Here is a 25,863-nt window from a genome sequence, read left to right on the forward strand (position 1 = left end):
ATGGCCATGCCCACCGTCGGAACGACAGGATTCTGCGACGTCGCGCCAGGCAACGAAGGTCCGAGCGTTGCACGCAGTGGAACCACGACCGCTTCCTCGGACTCTGACTTCGAGGCCCTCTGTGCTGGCCGGGGCATCACGATGTCGCAGGAGTATCCCCTGCCCCCTCGTCGCAGCATCCGAGAGCTGATTCGTCTCCGGTGGAAGTCTCGGCTGCCTGTGGCCCGGAACGCTGTCCAGCTAGGTGACGTCCCCGTCGCCACTGCAGCGTCTTCATCCGCGGCGCCTGACCAGCCAGGGCTTCGATTGGGAAATGAGGTATGGAACAGGTCGTCGCTGCTGTCGAGAAGTCTAGGCTAGGCAACTGCTGCTTAGAGGCCAGCTCAAGATGCATTACGGGCGCGCTGGAGGTAACAAGTGCGCTATGGACGACACTAGGTTCGAGAAAACTGTACGCATGTAATGCAGGCAAGCCTCCATTTCTAACCGCAACGAACTCCCGGTTACACAGCCTGCCTTAGTGTGCAAAATGCGGCAGGATTCTGCATGTCTTAAAATCTCTTACTTAACGTCACGTGCGATTAATGACACCGTAACCATAGCTGCGTAGAGTAAGTTTCACAGACTTTCCGAGAGCAAAATTTCCCAACGCGTTATTGACATGTATGCTTCTCATTTGTCCGGGCACTGTCAATTCCGTCGCGAAAGCACGCGAAGACAGTTTTCCCTCGACGAATAGGATTTCTGAGCAGAAGTGGTAATAAGCGATCGGTCGAAGCCATAAGGTAGAAGCCCATTATCTGCTTCATGCGCCTTTTGTTCGCTCATGAAAGCAAATATTTGTTTCTCTTGTGAGAGTAAGCTGCAACTCTCCTCTTACAGTGTGGGATAGGCCAGTGGCATGCAATCTTTTCCTTCGGCGGCTATGAGACAGTGGCGTATTGTTAAAGCTACTTTTCTCTCTCTCTCGTGTGCGTGCGTGCGCGCGCGCTTAAGCACATGGTGGTCTAAGATCGTTTCCTTTTTTAAAGATCCTGAATCAACATTCGCTTCAATACGCCACCCTACGGGCCTAATTAGGTAATGGCATCTTGGGCCTCATGTGTTCACATCGTCGACCGAATACACGATCTACAATTGCTTTCATGCTATATGCCAAAAAAAAAATCATTTCGTGTTGTGTCCCCTTATTGCTTTTGTGTGTGTAACGACCACTCGCATCCTCCTCCTAACGACCACTCGCATCCTCCTCCTAACGACCACTTGCCCTTCGTCGCACGCTGTCGCCAGACCGCCCCCCCATGGTGCGCCCCCGCATCCTCCTCCTGTTTTGGGAAGCCACTCCCTCCCGTGGACGCTTCTCCGCTCCCTCCTTTCTTCGGGCGGCCAGTTCGGCTCCTGCCTCGGTCGACGCTGGTCGCACCCTCATCGGCTTTAAATAAACGAAGTCTTAAAGTACCGTGTGCGTCTTTCGCTGCATTCAACACAGCGACCGGACACGACAGTGGCGACGAGAAAGTGGATTCGACCCGCGCTACGCAACGCTATTGACAAGCCATGGCTACGCGAGGGTTTCCCAATCAGATACCAGAGTTCAACGGCTCATCGTGGTCATCGTGGGTTGGACGCCTTCAGTTCTACTTTGAAGCTAACAACATCACAGACCCAGCCTTGAAGAGGGCCAACCTGCTGACGCTGTGCGGGGAGCAGACCTACGATACTGTCTGCGCCCTTATTCAGCCAAGCACACCAGCGGCAGTGTCTTACGACGACATCGTAAAAGCGCTGCAAAAGCACTACGACCCAAGGCCATCCGAGGTCTACAGCCGGGCTCGCTTCCAACGACGAGATCAACTGGGAGGAGAAACTGTGAGCGCCTACGTAGCCGCGCTCAAGAAGCTCGCTGCCGACTGCAATTTTGGAACGCTGTCGACAACAGCTACCGGGCAGGAGGGAGACGCAGCTTCTTCTGCTAACACCACCATGCTTCCCTTGGACGTGATGTTACGCGACAGATTTGTGTGCGGACTGAGTGACGAGTCACTGCAGCAGCGCCTGTTCGCTGAGAAGGACCTCACATTCAGCAAAGCTTACGACATCGCCGTTCGAGCGGAGAGCGCCGGTCACCAGCAGAGAGGGATTCGCCGGAACACCGAGCCGGTACACCAGACAAGCAACCAGGTGCGCAAGCCTTCTGTTGTTGTAAAATCGGTCAAAAAGGCACAACGCTGCTGGCGGTGTGACGACCAACACAACCCCCAGGGATGTCGATTCCAGTCAGCCACGTGTAATTTTTGCCACAAGCGAGGGCATATCGAAAGAGCATGCATTACGAAACGGAGACTTGCCAAGATAAAGTCACCTTCCCAGCCTAATCACAGCGTCAACGCCTCAGAGAATACGCCGCTATCTGATCTCCATGGAACAACATCAGCAACACCATCTGTGTTGTACGACCTGAACACCATGAATCTCGGCACGCGACCGAAGATTTTTACAGAAGTAAGCGTACATCACCAGCTGATTAAGTTCGAGGTGGACTCCGGCGCAGCCTGTACTCTGATCAGTGAGGACACGTTCCGAACTTCATGGCCATCTGACGCACCCGCCCTGCAACAAGACGACACGCACCTGCGAACGTGGTCAGGACAGAATCTGCCACTATTGGGCTCTGCCAACGTGCAGGTTAACTACAACGGCCAGACCCATACGCTACCTCTGCTTGTTGTGAAGGGCACAGGATCAAGCCTTCTAGGGAGAAACTGGTTTTCTCCACTAGGCGTGATGATATGCGGCATACACCAGACGCCGAGCCAGAACATGGTTGAGCAACTGCAAGAGAAATACGAAAGAGTATTCTCGGAAGAGATTCCAGGAAACGAAGGGCCCCCGGTCACACTGGAGTTGTTGGACAACGCGCAACCCAAATTTCTGAAGGCCAGGCCGGTGCCGTTTGCTCTCCGAGATTCAGTTGAAAAAGAGTTGGACAAACTGGAGCAGCAAGGTGTCATCGAGCCGACGCAGCATTCAGAATGGGCCACACCACTTGTCGTAGTTCGCAAGAAGAACGGAACCATACGCCTCTGCGGAGACTACCGGAGCACCGTCAATCTTGCGACTAAAGCGTCCTCTTACCCGCTACCGACACCTGAAGAAGTATTCAGTGTACTGCGTGGCGCAAGAGTCTTCAGCACATTGGACCTCACCCAGGCGTATCAGCAGCTGAAGGTGAGCGAGTCAACTGCTGAATTATTGGCAATTAACACACTGAAAGGCTTGTACAAAGTCAAGCGACTGCCTTTTGGCGTAGCTGCAGCCCCGGCCATATTTCAAAAATTCATGGAGACAGTGCTTCAGGGCATCCCAGGAGTTTGTGTCTACCTTGATGATGTCATCATCAGTGGCACTTCCACTGAAGAGCATGCAGTGCGCCTAGAGCTCGTTCTCGAAAGGCTATCAAACGCAAATTTGCGCATAAGCAAAGTGAAATGCTGTTTTGCGGTGCCAGAGGTGCAATTTCTGGGACACCGAATTGATGCAGAAGGCATTCACCCTACCGAGGACAAAGTGCGAGCGATCACAGAAGCACGAGCTCCAACAAACAAGCAGGAGCTACAGGCTTTTCTCGGACTCTTGACGTTCTACGACCGGTTCTTGGAACAAAGAGCTACCGTGGCCAACGACTTATACCAACTCCTTCGGAAAGATGTGACATGGACATGGTCGCCACGCCATCAGCAGTCATTCGATGCCCTGAAAGACCTGATTCGAAGATGTACAGTCCTCCGCCACTACGACGAAAGGAAGCCTCTGCTTTTGGCTTGCGACGCATCACCGTACGGAGTCGGCGCGGTTCTATCGCAAACTGACGAGCAAGGAAGGGAAGCTCCCATCGCCTTCGCCTCACGTACGTTGTCGCAAGCAGAACGCAACTACGCGCAACTTGACAAAGAAGGGCTAGCCATCGTCTACGCGGCGACACATTTTCACCAGTACATTGCCGGCCGGAAGGTGACCTTTATAACCGATCACCGACCGCTATTGGGCATTCTGGGACCACAAAGGCCTATGCCGCCAACTTTGTCTCCGCGAATGACACGTTGGTGCATCAAACTCTCAGCGTACGACTACGCTCTGGTCTACCGCAATGGGAGTAAACATCAAAACGCCGATGCGCTAAGCCGTCTGCCACTAGACGCAACTGTTGACGAACCATTTCCACCAGGAGACGTTCTGATGTTCGAAGCACTGCCAGAACCTCCGCTTACAGCAGGCACAGTTGCAGCATCTACGCAGAAGTGCGCAGCTCTCCGGCTAGTTTACACAGCTGTTCAACAAGGCAACGTGCATAAACTCAAAGGGGACAACTTCGACGCTTACCGCAGGCGAGCTACAGAGTTGAGCACCCATCGCGGCTGCATCATATTTGGGTCCCGAGTTGTGATGCCGAGAGAACTACGCGCACAAGCTATGTCTCTCATCCACGCCGGACATCGGGGCATCGTTGCAATGAAAAAGTGTGCCAGAAGCTACATGTGGTGGCCTGGCATTGACAACGACATCGAAACAGTGGTGCGAGAATGCAAGCCTTGCCAGAGCAGCCGGAGCGCCCCGCCGAAAGCTCCTGTCCCAGAATGGGAAAAGCCAGACACACCATGGCACACACTGCACATTGATTTTGCAGGACCAATTGAGGGCTGCACTTTCCTTGTGGTCGTAGATGCCTACACAAAGTGGCTTGAGATAAGGCAAATGGGACAGACGACTTCGGCAGCAGTCATTGACAACCTCCGATCACTATTTGCAACGTTCGGCCTGCCGCGCAAGGTAGTGTCGGACAACGGAACACCGTTTGTGTCTGCGGAGATCCTCAAGTTTTATCGCGACAACGGGATCTCATCAGTTACATCGGCCCCCTACCACCCAGCGACAAACGGACAAGCCGAGCGCTACGTAGCCGAGCTAAAACGCGCCCTTGAAAGATATCAGACAGGGTCGCTGCAGCGCCGCCTGGCGCGCTTTCTCTTCAAGCAGCACACGACGGTTCAGAGCACAACAGGCGAGACCCCCTCGAAAATGATGTTCGAGCGTGAAATGCGAACCCAGCTCACAGCCATCCTCCCCGAGCCAAAGGCAGAGACGTTCCGGGAAGAAAAAGCAATTCCGCGCTGCGGCACGCTTAATGAGGGGCAGCGCGTCCTCGCCCGACAGTTTCTGAAAAAGCCACGCTGGGAGGAAGCTACAATTGTCAGACGCATAGGCCTGCGCTCTTGGCTCGTCAACATACATGGCACAGTAGCACGCCGACATCTCAACCAGCTGCGTAGATTTACGACGCCGTCTGAGAGCTGTCCGCCAGCGGAGAGAACACGTGCACCATCTTCCCACATAGCCTGGCACCTCTTCCCGGAAGAAGAGACTTCGCCCAGGACAGACCTAGGAGACACAGCGAACAACAGCCAGCCTACAAGTGTTTCTCCCCCGAGCGCACAAAGCCAGCGCGCCTCCACGCGTGAGCGCCGACCCCCTGCACGATACCAGGCAACTTTCTAAGGGGGAAGGAAGGGTTGTGTCCCCTTATTGCTTTTGTGTGTGTAACGACCACTCGCATCCTCCTCCTAACGACCACTCGCATCCTCCTCCTAACGACCACTTGCCCTTCGTCGCACGCTGTCGCCAGACCGCCCCCCCATGGTGCTCCCCCGCATCCTCCTCCTGTTTTGGGAAGCCACTCCCTCCCGTGGACGCTTCTCCGCTCCCTCCTTTCTTCGGGCGGCCAGTTCGGCTCCTGCCTCGGTCGACGCTGGTCGCACCCTCATCGGCTTTAAATAAACGAAGTCTTAAAGTACCGTGTGCGTCTTTCGCTGCATTCAACACAGCGACCGGACACGACATTTCAGCAATGGCTTCGCGCACAGTATACGTATGCCCTTTCTCAAAAGTCGGGAACCCAAGGAGTTTCGTTTTGAGCCGTGTTGTGTGCCTTGTTATGCATCGCCAGTGTTCTAAATCTTCTGAAGGTGAGGGGAACTCGTCTACTCGTTTCTCTAAAAGTTCACGGTTGCTAAAAGAACCCCACAAGACGGCTTAGAAGCAAACCCCTTCTGGGCTTTTCGTTTGACAAAGGGTGTGCATCTACAGCGCTCGTGGTGCTACTGGATCTATTCCACCTACTGCATTGAGTTTTTATTCCTTGTAGTGTTCGCACTCAGCGTCGTGAGCAGTCATGCCGAAATGCAGCACGTCTGTAGTTCTACCAGTGGTCTATTCGTATGCCTGTTTGCCAAAATGCGGCCGGTGTAGGAAGAGGTGGCAGCACCGCGCAGGTGGCAGCCGTTTCAGTCTAATGGTTACCAGCACTCACAGAGGGCAACGTTCGCTTCGATGTCGTGCAGTAGTGGGGGTCAAGTTGTTGTGGATCAGCAACGTTTCTTGGCCACAATTCGGACGGTGATTTCTGATAGCAACCTTATCGCTGCTTTTTTTAGTTAAAATCGGCCCGGGCTGTGCATTACATATTAGGTAAAATGCTCAAACGCCCCTTACACTGTTAAAGAAGCTTTGAGGTGCGTTCTTTCGCTGGTCTCTCCTTTTGAGTTCACGCATACAGTTTTGTTTTATGCTCAGAATTTCCCCTTGAGATGCTATTTGACTGTCTTTTAATTGTGTGTGTTATCCATTATACGGCAGCTCTTGAAGTACTTATGAGTTTGCATCGTTATAATTAATATACTGTTTGGAACCTCATGGCTGTACAGACCGCAGTTGACGAATCGGCGACCTGTGCGCCTGTTCGGTCAGCCGTCCTTCTCTACAAAGAGAAAATCTCCGCTGGGCTGAGAGTGTTTACAAAGCCGTCTGCTTTAACTTCTGAAAAGTCAGCTTTGTGAGGGGCTTCATCCGTAGTAATAGGCGTCGTTGACGGCATTATATGACTTAAATGAAACCCCCGCGCTCTCACTGGCCAAATATAATATTAGCCGGGAGGTCCCGAGAATAACGAACACGTGGTCTTGCCAGTGGGTCTTTTCGGCGGTGCAGCATCTCTTCTCACGTGTCAGGGCACTCAAGACTGTTAATGCGTGGGCATTAGACGAGTCTCTGCGAGCGGAAATGGCGACCGTCGTCTCTCGGTAGCCTGGGGAGAGCAGGTTGCCCACAACCGGGCGGGCAGGTGACAACAGTATTGTGACGACCCCACATAATGCGCAGGTCCACACGGGACGGAGAGGCAAAAATACACCGTATGGCTCAGTTTAAACAAAAATGATGTAATCAATAATTATACATGGTACATCAGAGGCTGGGGTGTCCGAGCTTACGTGGCGACGCCGTCATGGGGGCGATGGATGGTCTCCGGAGTTGCGATCCGTCGGTGGCTGGCAGAAGCTGCGCGCCGTCCGGCTTCGGCGCTGAAGGACCCTTTTTCGTGAACGATCTCGTCCTCTGCGTGCCTTTCGTCCGCACTCGCCAGCTATATCTGTTCCGCCGGCCACGCCCGATCTCCTGTCTTCCCAACTGGAATGTTTTTTTTTCTTCCTCCTTTCCACGGCGGCGCCCTGCGGCATCCCCGACATCCCTGGTTGGAATGTCGTTTGTCTCCCGCCGGCAGCTTTCTTCTCTTGTCCTTGTACGGCCAGGCATGCCTAATTGGGCTGGCTTTCCCTCCCGCCGGCGCCTTTGCTGTGGTCACCTCCGCTCAAGGAATTTCGCTGGGGCTACTGCTGACAATGGCCCCAGACATTCCTGCTACACTAATCCGCTGAGGCTCGGAGGGGCATTCCAAGCATCCCACTTCCCATGGTCGTCGCGAGGTTGTCGGCCTTGTTGATTGTTCACGGTTGAGCACAGAGAAAATTCCGCCGAAGGTATGGGCCCTGGTAGCTCACGCACGGAACGTCACACTCGCTCACCCTCCAGAAGAATGTTCTCCGAACATTTGAGTCCAGGCAGCTCCCCTTCTTTTTCTGAATCGCCTCGCACATTCCGTCCGACAAAACACTTTTCGCTGCACACAACACCACTGCACTGCACCATATGCCGCAGCTGTCATAACTGGCGTCTCCAGGGGCAGCACTGATCTTCTTTCACAGACAAACATGAAACTCAGCACCCAAGCCTCTCCTTGCTAGTCCAAACTGGACGAAATAAATTTACCACAGTTACAAAGGAGCTCCCACTTCCAGCACAATCACGGCACAGACAAAAAAAATATAGATAACGAAAGGAAGTCGGGCATGTTCTGCATCCTGTGTAAAAGTGTTACTTAATGACAGAAAGGCTTAACTAGCAACTCCGATATTTTAACACATAAGCACATAGCAATGTTATGAGCTGCAGCATTACACAGTCTTAACCAGTCCCCAACTCCGCTCTGTTTACGCCATTAGTCCGACTTAGCTTTCCGATTTCGAAGTGGATATCGGCGTTCATGAGTCGTACCAAGTAATTCTGTGACCCCTTGTCTGCTTTGAGACTCGCGAGGGCTCGTGGCAGGAGCCTCTCCTGGCGTTATCTGCGCGGCAACCTCGCGCGCTCCTTCCTCCAGCAATGCATGAAGTAAATCCGGTGGCATTCCTGCCGTAACCTCTGGCGCTTGCCGAACAAATGCAGGAGAGGGCGTTTCTTGCGAACAATCTGCGCGCTCCGCTTCACTTCGGTCCCCATCAAAATCTGCGCTTTCCCCCTCCTCATTTCGTGAATACTGAACCGGTGCCGACTTGAGGCGATTTGCGTGTATCCTTATCAAGCGGCGGTTCACGTCTCGGACCCTGAAGTTTACCGGAGAAAGCTTCTCGACAACCTCGCACGGTCCTCTCCACTTCGTCTGGAACTTACGAGCCAACCCAATCTGTCTTTGGCAGTTTTCGATGTACACGCTGTCCCCCACATCAAACGGCGCGTCTCTAGCACCGCGATCGTGCACCTCCTTCCTGCGCTTCGCCGCTTTCTTTAAGGCCTCCTTTGCGATGTCCCTCGCCACTTGCAAGCGCGATTCTAGCTCAGCCTTATAGTCGTCCAGTGAAGCGTATGGGACACGACGGGGGCCCTCTGGCACTTCACTAGGCTGGTCCGGGTCTCGGCCGTAGAGAAGAAAGAATGGCGATTCGCCCGTGCTCTCGTGTGCTGCGGAATTGTAGGCAAACATTGCATACGGGAGCCACAAGTCCCAGTCCCGCTGGTCGCGCGAAACAAAATGCGACAGGAACCCGGCCACGGTTTGGTTCAGTCGCTCCACCGCGCCGTTGCAAGCCGGATGGTACGGTGTTGTCTGCTTCTTAGTGATCTTAAGCAGCTCGCAAACTCTCCTCATTAGCTGCGACACGAAGTTTGTTCCCCGATCTGTCAAGAGTTGCCTCGGAGATCCATGTCGGAGCACGATCTGTTCGACAAATGCTCTTGCAACCGTGTCTGCTTTCTGATCTGGGAGTGCTACCGCTTCCGCGTATTTTGAAAGGTGATCGACAAATACTAAAATGTACCTGTTTCCAGAAGTGGTCGTGGGCAATGGGCCCATTATATCCATACCTGTCCGCTCGAAAGGAGCCGAAACCTCAGGGAACGGCTGAATTGGTGCTGGCCTGCGTCCCTTGGGTGTTTTTCTTTCCAGACAGGAATGACACTTCGCACAGTAGTCTCTAACATCCTGTCGCATGCCACTCCAAAAGTACAAACGCTCGACGCGCCTGCGTGTCTTCGCTACGCCAAAATGACCGGCGCACGGCGCATCGTGGAACGCGCGAAGAACCCTTTCTGTCCACGACCGAGGTATGACGACTCTCTCCCAAGCGGTTTTCTCTGGTCTCCCTTTCCTGGTTGGCCTCGTGCGCCGACACAGGGTGCCGTCTTTGCCAATGAAATAACCTAGCTGTTCGGGGTGAGATGGTGCGCCCTCTAAGCTTTCGATTATTCGCTTCAGGTCAGGATCTTTGCACTGCTCTGTGCGTAATTCGGCGGGGTCGACTACGGGGACAAACTCATCTATAGCTGACACGGCAGCTGTACGGCTGAGCGCATCAGCATTCAGATGTGTCTTTCCTGACTTGTGCTCCACCTCAAAGCAGTATTCCTGCAGCTGTAGATTCCATCTAGCGAGTCGCGAGCTAGGGTCCCTGACACTCATCACCCATTTCAGAGGATGGCAGTCTGTGACTAGCTTGAATTGGCGGCCGTAAAGGTAGCATCTGAAGTGCTTTACTGCCCAGACAACGGCGAGGCACTCCCTTTCTGTAGCTCCGTACTTCTGCTCTGTGGGGCTCAGCTGTCGGCTAGCAAAAGCCACGGGATGTTCTTTGCCCTCGATAACCTGAGATAACACAGCACCAACTGCGAACTTTGACGCATCTGTGGCCAAAACGAAGGGCAAATTAAAATCCGGGTGGCGCAACAGCGGTGCACTCATTAGCTTCCTCTTCAGGGTCCCCAAAAGCATCCTCCTCGTTTTTGCACCAGCGAAAGGCGACATTTTTGGCTGTTAAGGCAGTGAGTGGCTTAGCGAGCTTGGCGAACTCCTCTATGTGCCTTCGGTAGTAACCGATCAGGCCGAGAAACTGCCGGACCTGGCGTACACTAGTCGGGGATGGAAAATCCGAGACACACCTTAGTTTCTCAGGGTCCGGTCGCACGCCGTCAGCTGAAACAACGTGCCCGAGGTATTTCACCTCGTTTTTGAGGAATTGGCACTTAGAAGGCTTCAGCTTGAGACCAGCTCCTCTTAGTCGCACCAAAACCTGCTCAATATCGCGCAAGTGGTTCTCAAAACCGTCACTGTATATGATTATGTCATCCATATACACGAAGCACAGCTTCCCCAGAAGACCCGCCAGGATAACATCAGCGGTTCTCTGCCAGACAGCAGGGCTGTTGACCAGACCCATCGGCATTCTTTTCCATTCATAGTGCCCTGAGGGCGTGTTGAATGCCGTTTTCTCAGCATCTGCCGGATCCATTGCTATCTGCCAGAATCCCGCCGCCATGTCCACTACCGTGAAGTACCTGGCAGAGCCCAGCTGAGAAAGCGTCTCCTGTATATTGGGAATGGGGTATGGATCGATGCGAGTTACGGCATTTAGTTTGCGGTAGTCCACCACCAATCGATACGAGCCATCTGGCTTTTCCACCAATAGTGCCGGTGCTCCCCATGGTGACTTTGAGTGTTCGACAATGCCGCGATCAATAAGGTCCTGCACCTGCCGCTCCATCTCCTCACGTTGGGAGTAAGGAATCCTGTACGCACGTTGGTAAACGGGCGATGAAGTGCCGGTTTCTATCCTGTGCTTTATAACGCCACAGCAGCCCAAATCCAGGTTGGACGCGGCGAATACCTCTGAGTAGTCGTTCAGCAAACCTACCAGAGCCTCCTTCTCCCTGGATTTTACGTGGGAAAGATCGAACAACGCATTTGGAGGAGTCGAAGGACTAGCATGCTCTACAGTTGCGAGTACCGTATCGGTGGGCTCATGGTTCTCTATCGCAGAGGTGAAGAAAGCCAATGTTTTGTTCCTGGGAAGGCTCAGTGGCTGCTGGCTACAGTTAACCACCCGTAGGGGCACTCTGTGGGCGTCATTAACAGTCACGAGGCACGCGGCCGCCTTCAGGCCATTACTAAGAGAGTCGACCGGTTCAAGCACTCCCACGGCGCCGCTCTGTACATCTGCAGGCACATAAGCGTACAAAATGTGCTCCGACCACGGAAGGACGACCGCCTCATCGACCAGCTTTACGGCAACCCGCGAATATACCTTCTCTAATGATCCCAATGTTTGACGGGTGTCAATATCGGTACTGCGAATCTCAGCCCTGCTCCTGTTCAAAAACGGAACTTCTGAGCCCCCGCATTAACTTCTTCCTCAGAGAATGAGACTACTACCTTCCCTTTTCTCAAAAAATCCTGCCCTAATATACCTGACACTCCGTTTGGCAGAGACACCGTGTCCGGGCATACGTAGCAGGGGTGCTCCAATGCAATTCCGCCGAGAGTGAAGTGTAACCGGTAGAGCCCACTTATGCCAAGAGGATCCCCCGTTATGCCTACAAATTTGGTTGCCATACCACCAGACGCTTCCAACACCTCGCGATCCCCTTTCCTTCGAAGCGTGTTAAAGCTGCTTTCCTTAAGCAAGGTCACCTTTGACCCTGTGTCTATCAACAATTCCATGCAACAACCGTTTAACTTGCAACGCACAACAGGGCATGCCTCGTCGGCCACACAAACCACCACCACCTCATTACCCACTGCTCCCTCCCCACACTCATCAGTATGGGGAGGACAACCTAGTTTTTTGTCCCTGTATCTGGAGCCTCGCTGTAGGCTTGCTTAGGGCGTGTCTCGCCTGCTTCTCTTTGTGGCTCCCCACGGCGCACGTTTGGGCAGAACCTTGCGATGTGTCTGCGACCCTGGCACGCGAAGCACGCGATTTCTTCGAAATCTCGCATACCGCGCCTGTAGCTTTGTGGCGGTCTCCGGTTTCCAGCGAATGGGCGCCGTTGAGCGCCCGCTTCAACCTGGCGTTCCACCTGCTGAGATAGCAGCTGCTCTAAGCGATCTAACCGCTCTGTCAAGAGAGCAACCTCAGGGTTGGGCACCGCTCTCTCTATGACGCGAACTCTCGCTGCGGCCGCCGTTAGCGCCTCATTTCGTTCCTCATCCAATGCGGCCGCCACGGCTTGGTCGAAATTGCTCGGCTTGCGCGAGAGCACGAACCGGCGCACGGGGTATTGCAGACCAGCCACAAACAAAGCGGTCATTTCCTCTTTAAGTAGTTCCTCCGCGTATTTCTTCTTTAGCTGGTCTCCTTCATCCTCCCTACTCAGCGTATCGCGCGCTAGGCGCTGAAGCCGCGACGCAAATGTTCGCACGTCCTCCCCTACCATCTGTCCGGCGTCACGGAACCTCTGTACCCGCACATGACGTGGTTCAGTGTCGAAATGCTCGAACGCGAGCTTCTTAAATTCCGCAAATGATTTTGTGGATTTTACCTTTTCGTCTCGCCAAGCAAAATCATGAGCAGCTCCTGCCATCTTACACCTCGCCATTCCCAGCATTTGAGCATCGGACCATCCTCCCATTTTCCCAATCTCTTCTAGCATGGAAAAGAAATCGCAGATTGGAAGCCCAGTCTTATCCCCCGTAAACGTCGGAATGACGCTTCCTAATGCCAGCATGCTTGCTCCGAGCGACGGCTGTGGAGTGGGAGCTCCGTCAGTTACAGACATTTTTTTCCGCTCCAGCCCTCCGGTGCCTCAAGCCTCTCAAATGGGGGTCGAAGTCCCACAATCAGTCCCGTGATTCCCCTTTGATTACAATTTTGAAGTCATGAATGTCGCAGCATTCAGAGGACATTTGCTTTTGAGACCCCACTGCTGACACCAGTGTGACGACCCCACATAATGCGCAGGTCCACACGGGACGGAGAGGCAAAAATACACCGTATGGCTCAGTTTAAACAAAAATGATGTAATCAATAATTATACATGGTACATCAGAGGCTGGGGTGTCCGAGCTTACGTGGCGACGCCGTCATGGGGGCGATGGATGGTCTCCGGAGTTGCGATCCGTCGGTGGCTGGCAGAAGCTGCGCGCCGTCCGGCTTCGGCGCTGAAGGACCCTTTTTCGTGAACGATCTCGTCCTCTGCGTGCCTTTCGTCCGCACTTGCCAGCTATATCTGTTCCGCCGGCCACGCCCGATCTCCTGTCTTCCCGACTGGAATGTTTTTTTTTTCTTCCTCCTTTCCACGGCGGCGCCCTGCGGCATCCCCGACATCCCTGGTTGGAATGTCGCTTGTCTCCCGCCGGCAGCTTTCTTCTCTTGTCCTTGTACGGCCAGGCATGCCTAATTGGGCTGGCTTTCCCTCCCGCCGGCGCCTTTGCTGTGGTCACCTCCGCTCAAGGAATTTCGCTGGGGCTACTGCTGACAATGGCCCCAGACATTCCTGCTACACTAATCCGCTGAGGCTCGGAGGGGCATTCCAAGCATCCCACTTCCCATGGTCGTCGCGAGGTTGTCGGCATTGTTGATTGTTCACGGTTGAGCACAGAGAAAATTCCGCCGAAGGTATGGGCCCTGGTAGCTCACGCACGGAACGTCACAGTATGCCACCTCGGATATAACGACCTTTAAAAAAATTCAAGGGGCACTTTGACATCTAAAGTGCGTAGAGGCGAAAGCGTTTTCCGCACCACTTTGACTTCCTCTGAGGCACTGGTGACGTCACCACTGGATGACGTCACACATAATTAACGACTAATTATTGAGTAATGACAAATTACTTTTTAATGGCTAATTACTGATTAATGACTAATGCTAATTAACTGCTAATTAGTCACGCTTAAGCTTCGCCTTTAGGAGTGGAACGCGACAGCGTGTTGTAGCGCTGCCAGGGAGTCCACGGAACCCCACCACCCGTTCGGCGCGATGCCTTGCCGTTTGAACGCAACGCTTTATGAGGGAATGGAATGGCGCATTAATTTGCGTTCATCTCGGTGGACAGCTGAACCGCGCCGTACAGGAAGGAAGGAAGTGGGAGTGAAAGAAGAAAGATAAAGAGGGGTCGTAATGAAGGAAATCAAAATTGTATTTGAGAAAAGGAAATTACGCACTGTCTCACATATCTCGATGGACACCCGTCTTCCGTTTGTAGAGCAAGGGAGGAAGTTGGAGTGAAAGAAAGAGAAAGAGGGGCCGTAATAAAGAAAATTTAAAATTTAATTTGAGGAAAGGAAATTACGCTGTAACTGTCTCACATATCTCGGTGGACACCCGTCAAAAGCGTGTCACCTCTGCTGACAAAGTTCTGCTGACAGCCTTGTGTCGACAACGATGAGGCATTATAGGTTTTCGCCATAATATTGTGACAGCTATTTTTAGGGGAATCCCCCAAGGTGGAGTAGATTTGTAATAAGGGAGTAATTACTCATTGACGTCCACCCGAGCGCAGCCATACGGCCACAAAGGAAAGCTATACAGCTTTCACAGAAACTTCGTAGTTAAAGAAAAATTCGTCCTGGTCCGGGGTTCGAACCCGGGACCACCGCCACACCGGAGCAGTCGCTCTACCAATTGAGCTAACCGGGACGGCAAGCTTACGGTAGGGCGAGAGCGAATTGATCTATAACTCGAAGTGGGAACAGTGTTGACCAAATATTTTTAGGGGAATCCCCCAAGGTGGAGTAGATTTGTAATAAGGGAGTAATTACTCATTGACGTCAATGAGTAATTACTCCCTTATTACAAATCTACTCCACCTTGGGGGATTCCCCTAAAAATATTTGGTCAACACTGTTCCCACTTCGAGTTATAGATCAATTCGCTCTCGCCCTACCGTAAGCTTGCCGTCCCGGTTAGCTCAATTGGTAGAGCGACTGCTCCGGTGTGGCGGTGGTCCCGGGTTCGAACCCCGGACCAGGACGAATTTTTCTTTAACTACGAAGTTTCTGTGAAAGCTGTATAGCTTTCCTTTGTGGCCGTATGGCTGCGCTCGGGTGGACGTCAATGAGTAATTACTCCCTTATTTAATATTGTGACAGACTAGAAGACGACGAAGCGGGCAGTGGCATGGGCAGGAGCGCTCGTGCTAGGCTCGCAGACATTAAATCATATCATCGCCATCGGTCATGCAGTCCTTTCTTCATCGCTTGCCGTCACGTAACAATATTCACCGGGAGGTGCCGTGAATTACGAACACGTGGTGTTGCCAGTGGGTGTTTTCGGCGGTGCAGCATTTCTTCTCACGTGTCACGGCACTCAAGACTGTTAATGCGTGAGCATTAGACGAGTCTGTGCGAGCGAAAATGGCGACCGCCGTCTCTCAGTAGCCTGGGGAAAGCAGGGTGCCCACAACCAGGTGGACAAGGTGGCAACAGTCTGCCACCTCGGCTATAACGACCTTTCGGGTGTTAACGTCGGATATAAAGAACCTTAATGTGCTGACCTCAGATATAACGAACTTTAGTGTGTAAACCTCGAATATAACGAACGTTCGGCTGCTAGCGCATTAAAACGATCCACCCAGGATCGCCTGACCCGGCGGCACGAGCCGCCCGATCGGGGGGGGGGGGGGGGGGGGCACGGTCTAAAAACCGGTCCCTCCGTCAGCTGCGGGCGCAACGAAGGTGCCCCACCCCTTGCCTCCGGGTCCTGCTCTGCGTTTCCGTCGAGCGGCGGCGACGGAGCCCCGCCCCACGGAGAACACGCCAGTCACAGCGCGAGCTCGCTTCACGTGATCCACCGCTTGCTTGCTGCGACTAAGAGATGGCGCTGGCGAGCGTCGCGACTCTATCGCGGCTTTGGTGGCGGCGGCGATGCGCGGGTGCGTGGGACGAAGAAAGCAGCGAGGAGCAGCGAGCGCCCACCCAAACTGGTTTGCCGGTGTTCCGTTGCGTCCGCGGTTTCCGCAGCCGCGCCGTAGAGGCGACTAGTGCACTGCACGGGCTCGGGCCGGCCCGAAAGCCCGGCCCGGCCCGCGGGCCGGGCCGGGCCGAGACATGATCTGTTTTGCCGGGCCTGGGCCGGGCCCGGGCCTGAAGTTGCGGGCCCGGGCCGGGCCCGGGCTTAAAGCTGCGGACGCGAGTGGGGCTTGGGTCCGTGCAGAAACGGCTGGTGTCCGACTATTCATTCACTATTGCAGAGTGAAGTACACAACTGCGACATTGGAGCCGCGACACGGATGAGCTATGGGTTATAGTACGCGCTGAGAAAAAACTAAACTTTATTCATTTACTTATTTATTTCCTTATTTCCACGCCGTGGTGGCTTAGTGGTCAAGGCGCTTGATTACTGAGCCGGGGAACCAGGGTTTGCTCCTATCCTCAGCGGCTGCATTTCTATTTAGGCGGCAAGCATGACAGCCATGTACTTTGTAGTATCATTGCTCGTTGAGGAAACCCAGGCGGTCGAAATCATCCGGAGCCCTTTCCTTCGGTATCTCGCACAGCCTGACTCCCCTTGGGCCCTTAAGCCCCAAAAACAGCTTTAATTTTACAGCTATATTTTTCTCATGTGAGAAAATTCACAGACTAAAGCGCGTTTGGTTTTCTTTTTGATGAGCTGTCCGGAACGTATGCCACAAAACTCGCAAATAGCCACAAAAGCTCGCAAGAGTTTGTAAATCTCATCGATTAAGCACATCTATCTCTCCTCCCTTCTTCAGCCTGGTTGTCATGACAAGGGTTTTGCCCTGTTATCACGTCGTTCGCATGTTATCTTCTGCTCCACCAGTAAGAGTAAAATTCAACCGGTCTTAATTGGCCATTGATCATTCGTCATCCCAAAGTTTAGGACGCTTATAGTCTTCAAAACACACACCATGAAATACTCAAGTCTTTTAGCTTTTCGTTTCTGCTGAAAGGCGACCAGTTCGGCTACGATTTCAACCTGTGAGATCGCGTTCACTAAAAAAATGGCATCCCACTGCTTGCTAAGCAGCTTTATTGTTTATTCTACGGGGCGGCAAAATATAACCGATTAAAATCATGGGGGAATGCAAAGTAGTCTATTACGCGCGTATGCAGCCCTTTTTATTTCGCTTTCGGAACTTCCGAGTATATCTTTGCGCACCTACACGAGATCACTGTCCAAAAGAGGGCCTGGCGAGCACGACTCTTAATCACTTCCTTCTGGGTTAAAAAGAATCAACTTCCTGCAAACCAAACTGTGGTTTCAGAACCTTTGTCGGCCAGTTCCTTATCGGTATAGAAGCAGTCTACTTGCTCAGAGTGAGCACTGTACCTCAAGCGTTACTGTGAAACTGGCCGGGCCGGGCCCGGGCTGGGCTTCATTGCGGGATTCACGGGCCGGGCCGGGCTCTCTGGAGCGATAATTTAGCGGGCCTGGGCCGGGCCCGGGCTTGAAGCCGCGGGCCTGGGCCGGGCTCGGGCTTCAGGTCTCGGGCCCGGGCCGGGCTCGGGCCCCAGATTGAGGCCCGTGCAGTGCTCTAGAGGCGACCGGCTGTGAGAACCAGGCCTAAGAGTTTTTATTTCTAGCTCCGGCGTGCTTTGAACGCTTGACCGCGAATAAGTGACGGGTCACTTCGCCCATGTAGGGATTAGAAGACGGTCCGAGTTGGGATATTTCCGAACGAGGAAAGCATGCCCGGCGACGCCTGGCAACGAATGCCGTTTTAAGCCTTTGTTTGGTAGGGAACCATATCGACGAAAACGCGGCAGGCGAAGTAACCATATCATCGGCACAGTGCAGTCGTGTAGGGTTTATGTACGAAATGAAGTTGCCGACTATAGGGACGCCATCGGAATGCCTCGGAGTGCGGAAATCTTGCGCTGTCCACATAAGATTTCAGGTTTTGTTGAATGGGCGCTTTACTGCCCAGGACGGGCAATGCTTGTTCCTGGACTACTTTTCAAATTTCAACAGCTTTATTTAGAACCCGGAAGAGAGGATACGAAAAACGCATAGCCTTTTGACTCCCATTGAGCCCACCTTTAGCAAAACGTTAGGGGTGTAATTAAGCGGAGGGGGCTGGGAGGGGTGACGGCTTCCCTTCCCCTCTTGAAAGCGGGGAATTCTCTAAATGATAATATGGCACTACGTCGCATTTTCCGGGGAACAATGTTTAAGAAATGTTTTGTGGAAATAGGATCATACCCTTCCCGTTTGCCCCCTTTCTTTATATTTCAAATTTTGCACAAACTGACTAAATAAGGTAGCTATGGTCGGATACAACTTAAGTCTGCAGTGAAGCTCCGCCCACATTCAGGACCGCCGCACATAATTCCTTCAAGACAAAAAATGTGGTCCATTGTCAAAGTTTTTTATGTTATCGAGATAAGAAGGTAATCACAAAAAATACCTAGCTCAAGAATTCTGATGCCTGGCTTCTTTAATAAAGTCCAACATTAAAAACCTGATTTCATTTCCTGTTGAAATACAGGACGCCTCGTACCGGAGCTGTCGTGACCGTACTTTTGGCCACGTGGGCCCGATCAAGCAGCTACCGTGAACAGTCGACAAGGCTGACGACCTCGCGACGGCGGTGATGCAGTGGGGTGCTTGGAATGCCCCCCTCCGAGCCTAAGTGGATTAGTGCAGCGGAATTCCTTGAGCGGAGGTGACCACGGCAGCAGCGGCGAAGGCAGGAGACGCGCAGGAGGTATTGTCAGAGCAACCACAGCGAAAACGGAGGCGACGTGGCGGCGCCAGTCACGCTGGCTGTTAATTGAAGACTGCTGTGTTCCCGACTCGTGTTCTGGACAACCGACGGGGAAGCAAGTTCATTCACCTGCTGGAAGACTGCGGGAGATTCCTTTCCAGCCGGGCTGGATGAGTCAGCATCTCCCCCTTCCCATCGACCCAGCTGCGAGAGAGTGGAAAAGCCCGCACCTGCCCGGCCGTGGGTGGTAACACCAGCCTCTACTTCGGTCCATCCGATTGTACAGTGCTCTTCGAACATTATTCCCCAGCCAGGGATCTGGGGAATCCGAACCATATTTAACTCGGCTGTGATTGTGGCCGAGAGAGCCTGCTAGCTCCAGTCGACTACGGTTGACGAAGACGTTCCCCTTCCACTGAGAGTCTTTCTCAGTCGCTCTATGTAAATAATGTAAATAAGTGTATAAAGTTTTTTCGTTACCTCTCTCTAAACCCAGTCTCCCATCCTCCTCGTCCCATCACCGGTCTCCGGCCATGCTACCTGGGTCGCAACAGGGCCCACTGTCAACAGCTGCTGTTTTTTTTTAAGTTATATCCTACTATAAGGAGGGGTTCAAATGGTACTTTTAAAAACCAAATGAAATAAGAATAGTATTCCTAAAAACTGAACAGAACATGAATCGAATTGTGATAGAAGCTGATCGAATACGATTCGATCATTATTACAAATATTCGTTACTAGTGCGAATAATCGTAGAAAACGAAATAATCATGCAAACATCAAAGTGCTAAGGGCAGTTGCGGTACGGCTCTATAACTTGTGGAGTAGCCATGGCTACCCAAGAAGCAAAACTGATCTTCACTGAGGGGTATACACTGCCCAAAGTCAGTATAATAACTGATCGTTATGTTATACATATCGGAAAATTACCTTTTGCTACTGATGACAGCGCCACAACTCAGTAGAAGAGAGGAACAAGAACAACGTTCGAGCCATGACCTCCGAGATCGGGCGTCTAAGCCGTGCTTGCTAAACCTGCCTCGCCCTGCTGCATCACCCAATATTGGTGGCCATATATGAGCATTATGAAACCGCAAATCAAATGGACCATGTCGCGATAACTCTGCCGCCTGCGCAGAAAGATGGCGGCAGAGCGCTGTGAGGAGTAGGAGTGGGCCCTTCCCTTTTAAAACACTATGCGAAAAAAACTACGGCTTGCCTTATTTTGCCTTAATGTTTATTTTACCTTCAGCCTGAGTCGATTTTGGACGTTAAACCTCAATAAACCAGTATTCGAAAAAATCCGATTTCATTCGGCTCTTTTAATTAATCTTGAACTTGCGCTATTTGATTCATTCGACGAATTAATTAAGAGGATATTCGATTAGTTCCAAGCTCTGGTGGGACAGGGCAGAGCATAATCTGAGGCGTTTTAATGAATCAGATAAAGTGCCTCGCCCGCACCATTATCTCTATCGCGGGTGCTCTGATGAGGCAGTAAAAATTTACGCTTTTTGTTTTTCTCGCGCGCAGGGTCACGGCGCTCATGAAGTACTCGCCCGCCAAGCAAACTGCAGTCTGAGCCTGTGGATTAAGGTGGCCGTACTACTAACAACTCTTCTCTTCATCGTCACTCCACTCATCTATCTGATGGTTACGCAGTGGATTTATAGCGCCCGGCGACGCTATAAAGCGCCGGCGCTGAGATCGGCGTTACAGCGCGCGCTAGAAGAGAGAGAGAGAGAGAGAGAGAAAACTTTTATTGCTCTTTCAAGAGATTCGCGGAGATGAAGACTTCTTGGTCGTCCTGCTTGGGCGCTGGCGACTTGAGTCTTCGAGCAAGGGTGGGCCCTCAGTCCAGGGCTCCACTGAGTCGTGCCGCTTCAACAGCGTGCTGTACCAAGGCCCTCTGGACCTCGAGCTCGCTGCTGGAGAGACAGCTCTCCCATTGCTCCTCACTCGGTGGTTGATAATTGTGGAATGCTATGTTTCTTTCGCACTCCCAGGTAATGTGATAGAGTGTAGGTGTACCGCCGCACCAGGGACAGTCTGATCTGAATTGCGTTGGTGACATTTTGCTGTATATGTACAGGTTAGGAAAAGTGTTCGTCTGTAGCCTACGCCATCCTACAGCCTCTTCCCTAGTCAGTGCTCTGTGTGGTGGTGGATACCTCAATCTAGTTCCCCTATAAAGTTGTAGGGTCTCTGCGTAGCCTCCCTCGCACGTGAGTAGCCGTAACTCCGGGGCGTCCGATAAGCCTGCTCGGTAAGTGAGCCCTCGAGCCAGGCTGTCCGCCCTTTCGTTTCCTGCTACGCCTGCGTGAGCTGGCACCCAGATGATATGCTGTATAGGCGTTTTTCCAGCGGAAGCTGCCGCCTCGCCGATGATCCTAAGGGCGATGCCGCTAATGTTGCCCTTCGTATAACTCTTGCATGTTTCTTTCGAGTCCGTTAGAATGTTCAGGGAGCGGCCTCTTCTATAGCCTTCGGCTACCGCCAGCGCGACGGCAATCTCTTCGGCCTCCGCTATCCCCGACACTCCCACTGAAGCGCAGGAGGTCATTTCCCCTGTACCATTGACTACCACTACAGCGGCTGTGCGCTTCTCTACGCTTGCGTACATAGAAGCGTCCGTATATAGTGTGTTTTCGGATCAGCCTTTTGTCCATCTGCTCGGCCCTAGCCCTCCGCCTCTCCTCGTGTAAGTTGGGATCCATGTTTTTAGGCAATGGCCCTACATTGAAAGTCCTTCTGAGGTCGTCTGGTACTTCTGTGTATCTGTCAGAAGAAAATAAAGATGGATAGCGCGTGCTCGGGGCGCACGCCCGGCACGTGCAGTTCGGAACTAGAAGCCTGCCACGCTGGTCGTCTCTCTCTGGTGCTCCGCTGCGACCCCGCAAATCCTCAACAGTGGTGACCCGGCGAACCGTGCCTTCTATCCCAGCGGCGTCCTAGCATGGCGTACTGGCACCACCCAAGTTTCGACCCGCCGCTCCCGGCGTTCCGGCCTGCAGGCGTCGGCGGGTGGTTCGCCCAACTGGAGGCTGCGATGTACCTTAACGGCATCACCATCCAGCCGTTTAAACACGCAGTCCTTTGCGACATCCTCCCGCCCGACCTCCTGCGTCGGCTCACCTACTCTGCCTTCGGCTGCCGGCCATACGATGAGCTGCGTGCGGCCGTCTTGGCGGACTTCGGCGCCTACTACGTTCCGCCGCCGCTCTACGACGCAGCGGACCCGTTTTCGCCGCCGCCAGCCTCTGGCCCTGCACCGGCCTCGCCCGCGCCCACGCAGCCTTCATCACAACCCGGCCCGCCTCAGCAGCCCCTCGCCGCCTCGCCGCACTCCAGTCCAGCGTCTCCGGCCCGGCTTCTTTATCACCGACCACACCAGACGCAACCGCATCGCTTCCGGCAGCACATCCTGCTACCCCGGTTACGCTAACAGCACTGTGCGACGACTCCACGGCCCCAAGTCCGCACTCATTCCCTCAGCAGCTCGGTGAGGTGCCTGGCCCACCGCGGTTTGCCACGTCAGCGAACTCGGCGACAGATGCGCCTCGCGCCGCCCTGTTCAGCGCCTCCGGCCATACCGCCTCCCATGCGGACGATACAGCATCTACGGCACAGCCCGGTGAGCAACTTCTCTTATCTGCAATAGTGCCGCCGTCAGTCGAGCTCTTCCTCGACGAGTGCCCCACTCCGCCTAATGTCTGTACCCTACTGCATAGCATCGCTGCCAGCCGAACGCTCACCTGCCGCCTCATCGCTCATTCCGCTAAAGTCGTCAGTCACTGACCTGAGCGATCGTGCTAAAGGCGAAGTGAGTTTGCCGCCATCGCAGCATATGCCACATACCAGCCCCACTACCCCGGCGGCCACACCGCCTGCCCAAGAGGCCCCACCTCAAGCCCTCAGTACTGTCAACCGCATCTCGGAGTCTGACCCTGGTAGCTCGACAGTGTCGCAGCAAGCGTCTGTTTTGGTGCCTGACTTGAGCCACCTTCAGCAGCGAATGGTCCAGCTACCCACACCGAGTAGTGCGGCATTTGTCCATCCAAAAGCTTTGTCTTTTGTTCCCAGCAAGCCTTCTGATGTAGCAGTCTCAGCTGCACGGCCTGTCACTGCAACAACCTTTTTGCAGCCACCTACAGCTGACCATGCCCACACGCGAATCAGCACTGGCCAGTTGCTCCGGACTGCCACTCTCGCTTCAACCAAGCACCTGGCATTGAGCCCAGCAACTTGCTCCGGCATCGTCACAGCTGTCGCCGTTGTGTCGACAGTCACACCACAGCTGCTGTCAGTCCACGGAGCCGTTTCGGCCGCTCTTGTGCTTGTGCCCGCGTACTCGGCGCGTCAGATTCCCACCGCCACCAGCTCCAACGTCCCAACACTGATGGCACTTGCTTCAGCAGGCAGCACTACAGTCGGTGACGGCCTAAACATGGCTTCCCCTGCCCCCGTGTCCATTGTCAGCTCGGCACCCAGCATCATTCGCCCGTTGCGCAGCAGCCAGGCTCGTCCACCTGAGCCGGCGCACTCCACCCGACGGCTCTTCCCGGCACCTGACCTGAACTTACCGGACTCTCCACCTCTGGCTACTCCATCTCTGCCCCGTCGGCGCGCAAATTTCGCCGTTCCGTCTAGGTGGGGGGCCCTATAGCGCCCGGCGACGCTATAAAGCGCCGGCGCTGAGATCGGCGTTACAGCGCGCGCTAGAAGAAAATAAAGATGGACAGCGCGTGCTCGGGGCGCACGCCCGGCACGTGCAGTTCGGAACGAGAAGCCTGCGACGCTGGTCGTCTCTCTCTGGTGCTCCGCTGCGACCCCGAAAATCCTCAACAGATTCACCTCCATCACGGCGACTTTTTCCCCTCCACTACCCCACGGCTGCACACCGACCCTGCGGATCTGCCCCTTTTCCCTGGCTGCGGCAGTACGGCGTGCCAGAGGTACATGGCTGGCATACAATCTTCCCTCAACTGGTCTAGAGACCCATGTGACAACTTCTACCAATTTGTGTGTGACGGATGGAGGCAGAACAATCATATGGTCTCCATTCTCGATGTCGCCGAAGACAAAATGTACACCCATGCATTGAATTCTGTTAACTGGGCTCCCCGGTTCACCACAAGTCACGGCACCCCAACGAGGTGAGCACCGAACGCCGAAGAAAAGGTAGCCGCTTTAGTCATGTCATGCATGAGGCATTCTGAAAGCGGTTTAGACGAACTGAAAACATTCATGGCCGAACACCACCTACCATGGCCGATGACATCCCACAAAGACCTGCTGGATATCTTGTTTCACCTCTCCAGAAATTGGAACATCCACCTATGGTTCCAGGTGACCCTCGATCTCACCCCTTATCAAGCCGGCACGGGAAACCCCTTGCTGAAGATCGGAAGCAGCGCCATGTTTGGAGCCTGGGTAGCGTTAATGCGGACATTCGCCGGTCAGCGAATGGGAACCCAGCCGTCCCTGCGCTACCAAAAGTACCTCCAGAACATGCTGGCTCTTTTCGGCGTTTCCGAGTTGCGAACCTCCGAATTGGTCTCTACAATCCAGGAAATGGATATGCTTACTCTAGAAGCGTTGGCACCTGCCTTTGCAGACCAAGAACAGAAAATTCTGCGGCTGTCTATTCAGAACTTCAGTGATGCCGTGACTCCCGGCTTCCCCACCAACCGCTGGGCCCTCCTCGTCGACGCGCACTTCCCTTGGGCTCGCCGCTATTCCGCCAACATCGAGGTACATGCGGAGAAGCCCAGCCTGCTCAGGGCTGTTGGTTACCTTCTGCGGCTCAAGTCCGAGACGCGGGAAGCACTGACCCTCAGCCTGGGGCTTCGCGTAGTCACTGAGCTAGGCTGGATGGCGCACCGGGAAATCGCTGAGGCCACACTTCAACTCCTTGGTATTCCTTGGTCATCGCACAACCGCCGCTGCCTAATGGAGGTTGAAAGCAGGACAGGCGTGGCCTGGTTCAGTCTTTTTCCCAAAGATCTAGGAACTGACACACTGATTCAAGATATCCGAGAAGTTCTGCTTGGTGTGGTGATGCGCCGCAGCGGTGCTATGCTCCGCATGACCGCCAGGAAGGAAACCTTTCAGTCGGACGTCCAAAAATATATTTTCAGCGTACTGCCACAGCCCACCCCCGGCACTAGCTTCTTCAACAGCTGGGTGAAACTGATGAAAGTTCAGTGGAGGCTGCAACAGCATAGCCTGAGCAACATCGTGAAGCCGAGGTCCGTGCTGAGCCACAGATGGACCCTGCATGGCGCCCTAACAGCCTCCGAAGAGTACTTCGTGTTCCCTCTCTACCATCCGGACCTGCCGCCGGCAGTCAACTACGGCGGTGCAGGGAGGCTGCTTGCTGATGAAGTTCTTAGGGAGCTCTTCTACGCGCCCCCTAAAGACCAGCAGCAAGTGCTTCGTGGCTACTTCCTCACTGAACCCAACGAGACTGAGGATGCCCTGCAGGAGTGGTCCCCTCATTACGTAGACACAAAAGCCCTTCTAGCCGCCTTAAAGGCATACAGGCTTGGCTTAATCCGACACTCCCCTGACGCGCATTCCGCGAAATCGAGCCTTGTGGAGGACAGGCTTTTTTTCGTGGCCTCCTGCTATTCCCTCTGTTCCAGCGGAAACCACATGGGCATGTTTTATGGAGATGCGGAGCAGCGTTGCAACATCGCCGCCAGGGCTCTTGTGGAATTCAGGAGAGCCTTCGAGTGTTACGGTGATAAGGGTTAG

The 25,863-nt window shown here is 53.7% G+C and overlaps 1 pseudogene; it reads left to right on the forward strand.

Annotated features, from left to right (window-relative positions):
• On the forward strand, window positions 1-25,863 carry LOC149355614 (endothelin-converting enzyme-like 1; annotated as a pseudogene).

This window comes from Amblyomma mixtum, chromosome 3, assembly GCF_055824585.1.
Source record: "Amblyomma mixtum isolate Tamu chromosome 3, ASM5582458v1, whole genome shotgun sequence".
NCBI lineage: Eukaryota > Metazoa > Arthropoda > Arachnida > Ixodida > Ixodidae > Amblyomma > Amblyomma mixtum.